General features: G+C 37.0%; 1 long non-coding RNA gene across 1 annotated transcript; it reads left to right on the forward strand.

Annotated features, from left to right (window-relative positions):
- The first annotated feature begins 481 nt into the window (after window positions 1-481).
- LOC141689049 (uncharacterized) lies at window positions 482-1,873 on the forward strand. Its single transcript, XR_012562239.1, has 3 exons — window positions 482-590; window positions 775-849; window positions 1,546-1,873. It is a non-coding gene; the product is annotated as an uncharacterized LOC141689049 (long non-coding RNA).
- The last annotated feature ends 11,349 nt before the right edge of the window (window positions 1,874-13,222 follow it).

Consider the following 13,222-nt stretch of genomic DNA (forward strand, 5'->3'; position numbering starts at 1 on the left):
AAGAAATAAAACTTCTGCATGGACACCGATACATGTTATTTTGACAACTACGCATGTAATTATTTAATTATATAAACACACACGTAAACGGTCTCCCATTTCTTTTGAGGAAATTCTGCGTACATCTTACCCACTCTGAATTTACAAACAGAATATATTAGGTAAGTTTTGTCTGGTATATTTAAGCACACACTTTGCCCTATTTATTAAAAAGATTAAGCACTGATTTCATCTTAATGCTTTTTTCATGCAGCTAAAGAGAGATGAGGAACTGGGGTCTCCACCTTTTGTTGGTTCTGTTCTTGTTTGATCAGCATGGAACAAATATTAAGGTTTCAGCAGGCAATGAGTTCATTAACATCAATGGAGTGCACTTTATACTGAACGGTAGCTATTACTATATAAATGGATTTAATATGTATTGGCTAATGGTTGTGGCTTCTGATCCATCTCAAAGGGATAAAGTATCTTTTCTATTTCAAGAAGCAGTATCAAATGGCCTTACACTTGCAAGAACTTGGGCATTTAATGATGGTGGATCTCAAGCTTTGCAGTTCTCTCCTAGCGTTTATAATGAACAAATGTTTCAGGTCACTAGCTACTATCTTTTCTCCTGGTATTCCAAATTCTAAATTTAACATTCTCTATGCATGCATCAATTTATTCGATTTTTTTAACGTAACAAACAATCAAGAAGTTGTCTCCGCCAGGACATATTTAGTCGATGTTGTAGTCATTACCTTCTGATACTTGTTTTCTTGTTTTACATCGAAGGGGTTAGATAATTTAACGCCTGTTGTATCATGGGACAATCACCTTCGCGTGACCTTAACTGTTTCCTCAAAAAAGGTATGTAAAATAAGATGATAGTCTTTTCCATTTAGAGAAACCTTTCCTGGTTTCTTCTCTGTCTTTTGTTCTTATCATTTTTTCATCTGATTTGCACAAGGCAACTAAATGTGAATTTCACCATATCCTCATATACAAAATAAAGTCCCAGGAATGAAAAGCTGGACCATTTTAAGAATATGCTTGTTACTTAACTGGGAAGGAGATAAAACAAGTAAATTGTGTATTCTGATCTTTTTCTACATTCACAAATAAGTCTAAGTCATAAAATGTATCATCACTGCAGCGTACTTATTCATATACTGTAGGTCTTGCAATGGTTTTTAAGTTTTGTAAATCTTTCCATCGTAGCATGGATTTAGACATTGAATTTGATTGAACCTCATCTGTTCTCTCAACTTGCTGGTAAGAGAGTCATTATTATTTTTGAATGGGGCTATCTGGCCGACCATGATGTTAAGTTCCTAGAGACCCTGAAAGAAAGATATGTCTACAGGTTGGAGGAAGGACTTGCCAAGTAGGTAGCCTCTTCCAAATTAAATAAGTTTTGTGTGTGATTCTTACTTGTTTTTCTTTTAGTATATTTTAATATAATTCGCGTAGCTAGCATCTATTGCAAAATCTTCATTTCCCCTGTCTAAGTCCAAAATGCATTTTGTATTAATTCTTATGTAATTTGGTGTGACTTGTGTAAAGGAGCAAGGAATGGTGAATGAGGGAGAACAAGTAGCTTTCTGCTGGTTATTTTGTATTCGGATCAGGAAAGTGTAGAAGGGCAAAAAGTGCTTCCCTGCCTGGTTATTTTGTATAATTTCATATCAAAGGATAGTCGACGAGTAATTTTTTCCTATCCAATGATAGCTTGGATTTTATGTTGTAGTTGTTGGAGTTAGAGATGAGACTCTTATGTAGTGGTATGGTTTGGAGATTGAGACTGTTATTTAATAGTTTGGTTTGAAAAATTGAGACTCATGTATGCAAATTTGATATTTTATTAATTATATATGGGATTGTTACATTTGACTATTCTAGTGTAATATATGTTATATAGTGTTATATTACATATGGTAGTGTTGCTTAATTACAAAAAATTGGTGTTACAATAGATAAAACAGACTGTTACAATAGGTTGTGGGACCCAACCTTGTGGATCCCACTTATGCAATCTTGATCAAGCTATTGTATCACTCATTTTGTGTTACATTTGGGCCTTTTAGTGTTACAGTAGTTGCCTATTGTAACGTTTTCCTCTCTATTACAATAGATTAATGAAGTGTTACATTAGGGTGTCTATTGTAATGCTCGTATACGTAACGCCCCCTGGTGTTACAATAGACCTATTGTAATGCTTTTGGGGCCTATTGTAACACCATTTAGGCATTACAATAGCCCACTTATGGCGTAGTGAACACAACTGTTTTTGGACCATATACGTCTGTGTGAACTAGCTCTAATTTCTTAGCCTTGGGGGTCCTCCATGATTTTGCAAAAGTAACTCATTTCTGCTTTCCAAGAACACATGGCTCACATAATCCAACTTCCACATTCTTCAACTCTGGAATATTCCCCTTCAAAGTTAACAGCTCCATACCTTTTTCACTCATATGGACAAGCCTTTGGTGCCACAAAATTGAAGACCCAATCTCATCAGCAACTGTATTTGCTTCATAGCTAGATTGTTCAACAATGTACAAAGTCCCATTTTTCTCTTCACGAGTAATAACTAGATTCCCCTTTATGACCTTCCATTGTCCGTCTCCGAAAGTAACCTGATACCCTTCCTTATCTAACTGACCCACAAATAGCAACATCTTCTTCAGACCAGGAATGTATCTTACATCTTTCAACATCCATTTAGTTCCCAAAGAGGTTATGAGATTAATATCTCCCATGCCCGCAATAACCAAAGTCTTATCATCAGCAAGATGAACTTACTAAAAACTTCCAACTCTAAAATTTAACATCAAATCTTGCAAGGGGTAGCATGTAATGTTGCACGAGAATCCTCTTTACCCTTTACTTTAAAAGTCGCGAGTGTCGTGCAGTGAATCTTGAAGTGACCCTTCTTTTGACAATTCTAACAAACAAGATCCTTACGATATTTGGATTGTCCTCTCTTCTGTGTCTTCGATCTACTATGCCCTTTATTCTGCCCCTTTTTGAACTTTCTGCCTCTACTCTCAGCACTCAACAAGGAACCTGGCGACTCTCCTGAGTTTCTCCTACGAATATTTTTTCCAAGAATCGAATCTCAAACTCCATCAAAAGTCATCTTACCGCTCCCAGATGAATTACTAATAACAGTTACAAATTCTGACCAATTATCTTGTAATGAGGATGCCAACAACAAGGCTTGTACTTCATCATCGAATTTAATATCCAGCAACGCTAATCTTGATACGATAAAATTAAATTCGTTCACATGATCAGAAACACAATTGCCTTCATTCAATCTCGTGGCAACTAACAAGCGAATCAAATACACCTTATTTGAAGCAGGCGACTTCTGATACATGTTTGACAAAGCATTGATCAAACCATAAGTTGTTGTTTCCTTGATGATATTGTAAGCAATGTTCTTCGCCAAAGTCAACATGACAACCCCCAGAGCCTGCCTGTCCAATAGCTTCCAGTCTTCATCCTTCATTGAAGTTGGTTTCTTCTCTTCCAGCGGTTCGTGTAGTTTTTTATGATACAAATAATCTTCAATTTGCATCTTTCAAAATTCATAATCTTTGCCATCAAATTTGTCGATCTTTACCTTCCCGTCTTTTGCCATCGCTCCCATTTGCCTGAAAACCTATGCTCTTTATACCAACTGTTGAGTATACAACAACGAAAACAAAACCCAAAGTGAATAAATAAGAACAAGAAAATAAACGACAATCACACAAGACAAAGATTTACGTTGTTCGAAAATTCCTACTTCACAAACCACACTAATTTTGTATTGATCTCTCACAATTTATTGTGTTATGATTTAACAATTACATGAGTATTTATAAGAGAAGAAATTAGGCCTAAATCAAATTATAGCCCAAATCTGAAAAGTAGACTAATCCATAAGCTAATCTGAATCTGAATAGTCTATTTTCATGGGTTTAATTGATAGACTCCACAAACCCAACAGTGCTGAATAGGTCTAATGTGAGATTCAACATGTTTTTAGTGTCATAAGTAATTCTCAAAGTCATAATGATGTAATGATTCTCAGACTTGAAATTATTATATTAATATACGAGAATTAGTGTACCTTGAGTACATTAAAAGTTACCTTTGACCATGAAATGATAAAAGTGTGTTTAAGATATGTTATTAATGGTATGAGAATTATTAATGATCTAAAAAAATGATTTAACCTTCTTATTTTTAGAAGTGATATTTGTTAGGACGAAAACATGCGCTAATATTCACGCAAGTATACGCGATCGCAAGTAATATAGAATTATTTCTAGTTCGTTCCCACAGAGACTGGTTTAGATTAATTTTAATCAATGTACTTATGTAACAATGTTATGGTTATTATCCAATGCTAAGACGATTAACAAATTGGGATTGTTTATAACAAAGAGTATCTAAGGGATTATACTAAAGAACATTAACTAAGAGATTAAAAAGTTGATTAACTATATAACACAGACATGGAATTCTAACTTCATTAAATACTTCATTCAATAGCCTTTTTATTTTTAACCTTAGCATGAAATGGTGATGTCACTAATCAGATAACACGAAACTGATAAACGCCAACTTTCGTTGTACGAATACCATACTACCAGACATCCACAAAAGAGATAGAAGCTGAATAGACACCAATTATATTAAAACCCTATATATCTATAGAATTTGATAATATAACGGTTTAATGCACAAGTTATCTATCATGATTACATAGGGCAAGTAAGATGGTTAAAATTACCTACGAATCATGCATATCAAATACATGAACCTATGCTAGCATGACAAGTTCTAAACCCCTAGATTCACTTTCGCTTCATTAGAGATTAACACGCTATCTTATAAGTTCGCGATGCTCAGAAGACGAATAAGGACAACCAATACTAAAGTATCATACAATCACCACACACTAAGGCATCGAAATAAATTAACTAAAGAAATCAATACATAATTTTGCTAGAACCCCATTATAACGATTACCCATAATCGGACTCATCATCAACGTGGGTTCCGATGAAAGCATGGTATAATAAATGTAGTCTTTATACTGAATAAATAATAAACCAAGTATGAAACAAGAGTATAGGTTCACAAGCAAGAAAACTAGCATCCAAAGTTACAACTTAAAACAAAGAATCACAAGAATAAAATAGATCTTCTTCGCCTTGGTTGAATTATGTTATTCGGTCTTCTTACGCCTTCTCATTAAGCTCTGGTACGTCTTGTTATGAAAAACGATCATAAGTTATGTATATATAGCAGCCCGTGCAGATAAGAAATCTTTCGGATCAAAATCAGAGTAGAAAGAGGATTCCTGGAATTCCACCCGGCGCGGCCGCGTGCTTCACCAGCGCAGGCGCGCTGCACTTCTGTAATCCTAGCGCGGCCGCGCGCTACTAAAGCGCAGCCGCGCTGACTCTCTGGAGAAAATCCTAACTTTTACTTTTCTTGCTGTTTTGAGTTGGCCTTTTCACGAGCAATCTTTTTGACAAATTCCTAACACCAAATTAGCATCAAATCAATGCCAATTCACCTGAGTATTTTATTTAAGCCTGAAATGCAAAAACACTACAAAACACATGAAAAACACAAATAAATTGAGTACAAAACACCAATTCAAGCCTTTATAGTATAGTGGTAAGTATTCTCGCCTGTCACGCGGGTGACCCGGGTTCGATCCCCAGCAGCGGCGCCAAAAACTTGTTAGGACGAAAACACGCGCTAATATTCACGCAAGTATACGCATTCACAAGTAATATAGAATTATCTCTAGTTCATTCCCACAGAGACTGGTTTAGGTTAATTTTAATCAATGTATTTATGCAATAATGTTATGGTTATTATTCAATGCTAAGACGATTAACAAATTGAGATTGTTTATAACTAATATTATCTAAGGAATTATACTAAAGAACATTAACTAAGAGATTAAAAAGTTGATTAACTATATAACACAGACATGAGATTCTAACTTTATTAAATACTTCATTCAATAGCCTTTTTGTTCTTAACCTTAGCATGCAATGGTGATGACACTAATCTAGAAAACACGAAACTGATAAATGTCAACTTTCGTTGTACGAATACTATACTACCAGACATCCACAAAAGAGATAGAAGCTGAATAGACACCAATTATATTGAGACATGGAATTCTAACTTCATTAAATACTTCATTCAATAGCCTTTTTATTTTTAACCTTAGCATGAAATGGTGATGACACTAATCAGATAACACGAAACTGATAAACGCCAACTTTCGTTGTACGAATACCATACTACCAGACATCCACAAAAGAGATAGAAGCTGAATAGACACCAATTATATTAAAACCCTATATATCTATAGAATTTGATAATATAACGGTTTAATGCACAAGTTATCTATCATGATTACATAGGGCAAATAAGATGGTTAAAATTACCTACGAATCATGCATATTAAATACATGAACCTATGCTAGCATGGCAAATTCTAAACCCCTAGATTCACTTTCGCTTCATTAGAGATTAACACGCTATCTTATAAGTTCGCGACGCTCAGAAGACGAATAAGCACAACCAATACTAGACTATCATAAAATCACCACACACTAAGGCATCGAAATAAATTAACTAAAGAAATCCATACATAAATCCGCTAGAACCCCACGATGACGATTATCCCATAATTGGACTCATCATCAATGTGGGTTCCGATGAAAGCATGGTATAATAAACGTAGTATTTATACTGAATAAATAATAAACCAAGTATGAAACAAGAGTATAGGTTCACAAGCAAGGAAACTAACATCCAAAGTTACAACTTAAAACAAAGAATCACAAGAATAAACTAGATCCTCTTCGCCTTGGTTGAATTATGTTATTCGGTCTTCTTACGCCTTCTCATTAAGCTCTGGTACGTCTTGTTATGAAAAACGATCATAAGTTATGTATATATAGCAGCCCGTGCAGATAAGAAATCTTTCGGATCAAAATCAGAGTAGAAAGAGGATTCCTGGAATTCCACCCGGCGCGGCCGCGCGCTTCACCAGCGCGGGCGTGTTGCACTTCTGTAATCCTAGCGCGGGCGTGCGCTACTACAGCGCGGGCGCGCTGACTCTCTGGAGAAAATCATAAATTCTGCTTTTCTTGCTGTTTTGAGTTGGCCATTTCACGAGCAATCTTCTTGACACATTGTTAGTCCCTTAACAATATAGCAAGAATTACAGAAGGGGGGTTGAATGGAATTCTTTATCTTTTTCTTGAAATAAAAATGTTCAACTCGATTATAGATATGTCTGTTTTGATTAGCACAATGCGGAATATAAACTTTAATGAATCAAAACAAGAGTAATTAAAAAACAAGAGTCTTTAAAAACTTTCTGGTGGATTTAAACAATTCCACCAGAGATATATATTAATATATCGAGAGAACTCTGTGTGCAGAAATGCTCACAGCTGCTTTTACAAGATAGAACAGCTAAGAACACAGGAAATGCTAAAGATAGTGCTTACAAAGATTTCTCTGTGTTTGTTTCTAAGCTACTTTTTCTTTGCTACTCTCTTGGTTTATATATATTACCAAGATTACAAAGTCAAAAAGAACTGAATAAATATAAAATATAACAGTCTTGATCTTTGCTGCTTTTCGTCCTCTATGACCCAGTTAATAGGCTTCCACAGTGTTTGTATCCAATCTCGACGGCTGTGTGTCAGCTTTCACTGTTCAACTGATGTTTGAATCTTGATATTATCATCCGTCGACTTTCAGATCATCCGTCGATGACTTACTTGATCATTCGTCGACTGCTATTTTAAACATCCGTTGAGAGTCATTTGATCATCCGTCGAAGCTTTGTTAAGCATCCGTTGATAGCTATTTTGGCACTTGACTTCATTTCACTTATACAGAATTACAAGACATTGCTTATGTATAGTTAATCAACCTATTCTGCATATCTAGTTAAAGTCAACATGACTTATATGCTACTACAGATTCTATACAAAGGTGCATACAACACTGTGCTACAAACTTATCATTTTATAAGCTACTCACTCGATGGATAATAAATTACTCATCCGTCGGTACTCAAAATGAGTTATCCGTCGGAACTATAATCCTTATCCGTCGAGTGCTACATTATTTCACTAAGTAAAATCTACTTAGATGTTTTGTTTAGGTAATCATCAAGTGCACAACATATTCACAACAATCTCCCCCAATTTATGTCTACTGGAATTGTAGCCATAAATTAAGAGACACTTGATGATAACAAAACATCCTGAACATACATCTTTAAAGATAAGTAGATAAACTGAAAGAGCTTCAATTTAAACAAGGTATACAAGGTTTGGCTCACAGTCAATTCAAGATGCTCCTCTAGCCTGAGCAGATTTTTCTAGTTTCTTGAAGGTCTGGATCTTCTTCCAAGCTTTCTGTTGTTTTCTTCAATTTGATTCTGGAGCTGTCTGTGGAATTCTAATTCATCAGATTCTGAGAGATCTAACATTTCTTGCATTTCCAAAAGAGTCTCATTGCTAGAGATACTCAATTGGTCTTCTAGTCTGAAGAATCTTCTCACACCCTTGTCATCCATGAATTCCATCAGCCAGTAGGGCCTTAGATGCACTCTTCTCCCTGTGTATGGGATGATAAGAGTTTTGGGTAGTGCATCTTTGGCTCTAACACTCCTTAGCTCTTCAATCTTCTTCAATACTAATCTTCTTGCAGTTACATTAAACCCAAATTTTTTCTTGAAGGATGAATAGACTTTGATCAACACAGCTTGGCTTTCTTGAAGTATCCTGTGAAGAGGCCACTGAATCTCCCTTCCTCCTTTGTACTTGAATACCAACCTTTCAGGTAGGTTTCTGTATGCATCAATTGCCCTTACCTCATCCAGCTCCTCCAGATAAAGGTTTAGGTCTGAAAATTCCTTGATGTCACACAAGTACAAGTAGTCTCCCTTGTTGATCTTGGGTTGAGCTTTGACTACTGCCTTGAATTTGAGAGGTGACAGCTTCACTTTCTTGACTGCCCTTGATTTTGTCCTTCTTGGCTTGGTGAGAATTGGCAAGTTAAAGTCAGAAATTGGTAATTTATCCCACTCTATTGGCTCATCCTTTAGCACAATAGGCTCTCCATGTATGTTCCTGTAGGGGTCCACCACCCTTATGTCTTCAAATACCACAGAGGGCTTTGATGCTTGAGTTTCAGCTTTAGTGGATTCCATTGGAAATTGATCTTCCAATTCCTTGTTAACAATATCCAACTTTCTTTTTGTTCTTTTAGCCAATTCTTTCTTTCTTGGAGATTTCTTCTGTTCTTCAGTCTTCTTCTTTGATCCAGTAGCTTGAGTTGGTTGAGAGGGAATTTGTTAAGAAGAATTCACAGCATGTAGCTTGGTCAAGATAGCAAACTGTTCTTTCTTTTGTTTAGACTTCTTTGCATCTAGAGCAGCTTGCCTCTTTTCCTGCTTCAATCTGGCTTTTTCTTCTTCCTTTGCTTGAGCAAATTGTGGATGTCCAGCTACCACACAAATTTCCTTCCCATTTCTGAATATCTTTGCAATTCTCTCTCTTGAGGCTGAATCAGCTGGATCTTTGTAGAGAAGAATAGATCTTGACAGAAGCTTCTTTTCATCAGGCTTGGGTGTCTCATACACAGTATCCATAGGGTTCTTCAAAGATGACTTTGGATAGTTTGCCCTTGGTTTAAGAATCATCTCAGCCTTTGTAGTCTTGATGCAGGAAGATTGTCCTTTCTCCAGATAGTTCATGCTCATCTCATTCACATTGATTGGCTTGACAAGAGAGTGATGGATTGTTGACTGATCTGGTTCCTTGACTAATTGAAACTTTCTCTGTATTTCCTCATCAATCTTTTTCCAGTTGATCAGAGTCAACTCTTCTTTATCAGCATCTTTCAAACTTGCTGCTGCTGCATTTATAAGATCTATACCATCTGCAACTGGTGGCTTGGAGATAGTAATTGAAGGTACAATTACTTTGCTGATTTGAACTACAATGTTCTCCCCCTTAGTTGGTCCTTTCTCCCCCTTTCTTGATTCTCTCTCCCCCTTTTTGTTATCATCAAGTGAAGGAGTTAGACCTTGTGCTTTAGCCAGTTGCATGAGAAGATTTGTCTGAGTCTGTTGATTTTGAAGAAGTAGGGCCACTGAATTCTCAATAATTTGAACTCTGGTCTCCAGCTTGGCTATCTTCTTTTCAGAATCTGATTCTCTTCTCAACCTTTGTAATAAATCATGCATGATACCATATGGCATTAGTGAATCCAGTTTCTCAGAGTTGTATGTCTTTAAGTCAGTTATCTCCTTTTTCAATTCATCCACATTGATATTCTGTCCGGAGTGTTGGATCTTTATTAAGTGCAAGGAGTCTAGATGAGCTTTAAGAATAGCCTTGGTACCTGCATCTGAAACTTTCTGAAGGGCTTGCTGAATAGCTGTTACTTGTCTTACCAAGGACACCTCAAATTGTCCTGGTGTAAAGTCCTTTGCCCATGCCCATTCAGGTAAACTTAAATCAGAACTTTGGCCTTCAGCTCCCCCTAAGTTCATGCTTCTATTCAAAGAACTAGAGTCATCATCATCAGAATTTACTCCAAATTCTTCAGATGGCTCTCCAGCTTGAGGAGGCATCCTGTTGACAGCAGCTTTATCTCTTTGAAGAGATTATGTGGTGTGCACTAAGTGTAAAGTCTGCTCTGCCTCCACATTGCCCTGAGCAGCCAACAGTTGATAGGCTGAAACAGGGTGAGTAAAAGTGTCAGCGTCCAAGGAAATGTTATCAATTACAGCTTTGTAATGTTGCTGAAATTGTCTTTCCTTTTCAGCATCCTCCACAATCATTGACTCAATAGCAATGGTTGGCTCCATCCTTATTGCTCCAGTACCTGTTTTTCTCTCATATTCTCTCTTTTATTGCATCAGGGTCTCACCCTGGCTCCCCACCCTCACACCCTCACCTTCACCTACTAAGGTGGGACTCCTCTCACTCACTTTTGCCAATCCTGAATGAATGGATTGCTGAGATTCACTCTTTTCCTCTCCTTTTGCCTGGGAGCAACCCAGCCTCTCACTCAATACACTCTCCTCTCTCAGTCCTAAGAGTGATTGTATTACCACCAAATCTTCTGTACTAGAAATTATTGAAGTTTGAAGTTGTGCAGAGACACTCGACGGATAAATGATATCCGTCGGGTGAGTGGTAAAGCTATCCGACGGATAACTGCTGTTAAGCTTATCCGTCGGGATACAATCACTACCCGACGGATGAGCAATATCCATCGAAAGAGTAGAAATGAATGAGGTGGGAAGAGAAACTATTGTTGACTCTGTGTTGATTGAAGTTATTTGAGGCACAGATGTCACAATAGAATCAGAAAGAATTGGCAAGTGAGCCAACAAATCATCTAAAAGATGATGCTCACTTGCACTAGATTTTGGCTTCCCCAACAGAGTTAAAGAAGGGGAATCAAGAATTGAAGTGTTTATCATGTCCACTTCCAGTGAGTTGGTTGGTGAGTATTGTGTTTCAGTGGCTTCTATCAAGAGAGATTTTGGCTGTGACTCCATATTTATTGGAGCCACATCAATCTGAATTTGAGAAGGTGCAGGGACTGTGTCTTTAGCATCAGTTTGCACTAAGTGTGTGTCCTGTGCATCCCCAGTTGTTTTGGATTTCTTCTTTCTAGTGTAAGTTTGGTGTAGGCTTGTGTCCCTAACCCTCTTGGCCTGTGCTCTTGGATGAGAGCTTTGTTCAATAGCCACATCCTTTTGGAAGGATGCAGCTAGAAATGAGCTTCTGTCCTTTTTAAGCACTGCAGTTTGTTGGGAAACTGCAGTGTGGCTAGGCTGGGATTCACTTATCTCTCCAACCTTATCCTTGGGGTTTCTTTGATGTTCACCCCTTCCCTCACCTATCTTACCCTCCTTCACACTCCCCTCTTTGTGTTTGGTAGGATTTTCAACTGGTACCTTTTGGGAGATACCAGAGGGGGTTTTCTTTGATTTGGATTTAAGAATTGCAGTTGTTTTGGCAGCTTTGGTAGGCAACTATTTGGTCATTGTCACAGTTGCCATAGCTATGCCTGAAGTCAAAGTAATAGAAGGGATTGGAATAGTTGAGAGTGTAGATGAACTTACCTCACTTACCTGAGGTGCCATCATTACAGGAAAATAGAACATTGGCACATCCTTGTGATGGTTGGCTCTGTTCAGATCTGCAATGATTCTTCTCTCTTGAACCCAACACGCTAATTTGTTGGTTGGGTTCTCAAGTACAATCTCTTCACAAAGATGGTTAGCCAAAAGCATAAAAAATCTAGCATAGTAAATATTCTTTCCTCTTTTGGCTAAGTCGCCTAGTTTGTAACCTAACTCATACACAACCAGATCACTTAAGTTGTAATATTTGTCTGTAACTAGCATGTATAGCATGTTAAGCATGGAAATGTTTACAGAATCAAAATTACTGATTTTTCCAGAAAAGACCTTAGTTACTACATCACACAAGTAACTCCATTCCTTCCTAAGACCTAGTCTTCTAATTTCACTTAGTTTTGCAGTAGGAAGTGCATAATGAATGGAATTTAGCATATTGACAATATCAGTGTCAGTGTGTGGTGCAGTAACATTGTCATCAGGAATCTTGAAACATGCTTTTATGACATCACTATTGATACAGAAAACATTACCTTTGATGGTCAGAGTGATGGTTTTGTCAGTAGAGTTGTAGATTGATGTTGTCCACATCTCCTCAACAACTTCACAATAAATTGTGGGTGATTCCAGCATAGCAAAACTTAACTTGCAGTTCTTCACGAAGTCCATCATCTCATGATAGTCTTCAGATTGCTGAATCCCCTTATTGACCAAGGCAGTGAAGTTGTTCTTCTCATAGATGAACCCAGTCTGTGACATGATCTTTACTACGGGTGCCATTGTTAGGGAAGAAAAGCTTGAAGAGAAAGGGGATTTTTGCTTGAGAGAGAATGAATTAAGACAGTTGAATTTGAGAATGATAAAAGAAAATGATTAGAATGAAATAGGCTTTTATACTTTGCTCAAACTCAACGGATAAAAAAAATAAAGAGAAATAAATTACCCAATAGAAACTGCCTAAAATTACCGTTTTAAAATAAACTATAAAAATTCCACCCATTATCCGTCGTGTAATGCTTATAAACT

The sequence above is a fragment of the Apium graveolens genome, chromosome 10 (assembly GCF_009905375.1).
Source record: "Apium graveolens cultivar Ventura chromosome 10, ASM990537v1, whole genome shotgun sequence".
NCBI classification, from domain to species: Eukaryota; Viridiplantae; Streptophyta; class Magnoliopsida; order Apiales; family Apiaceae; genus Apium; species Apium graveolens.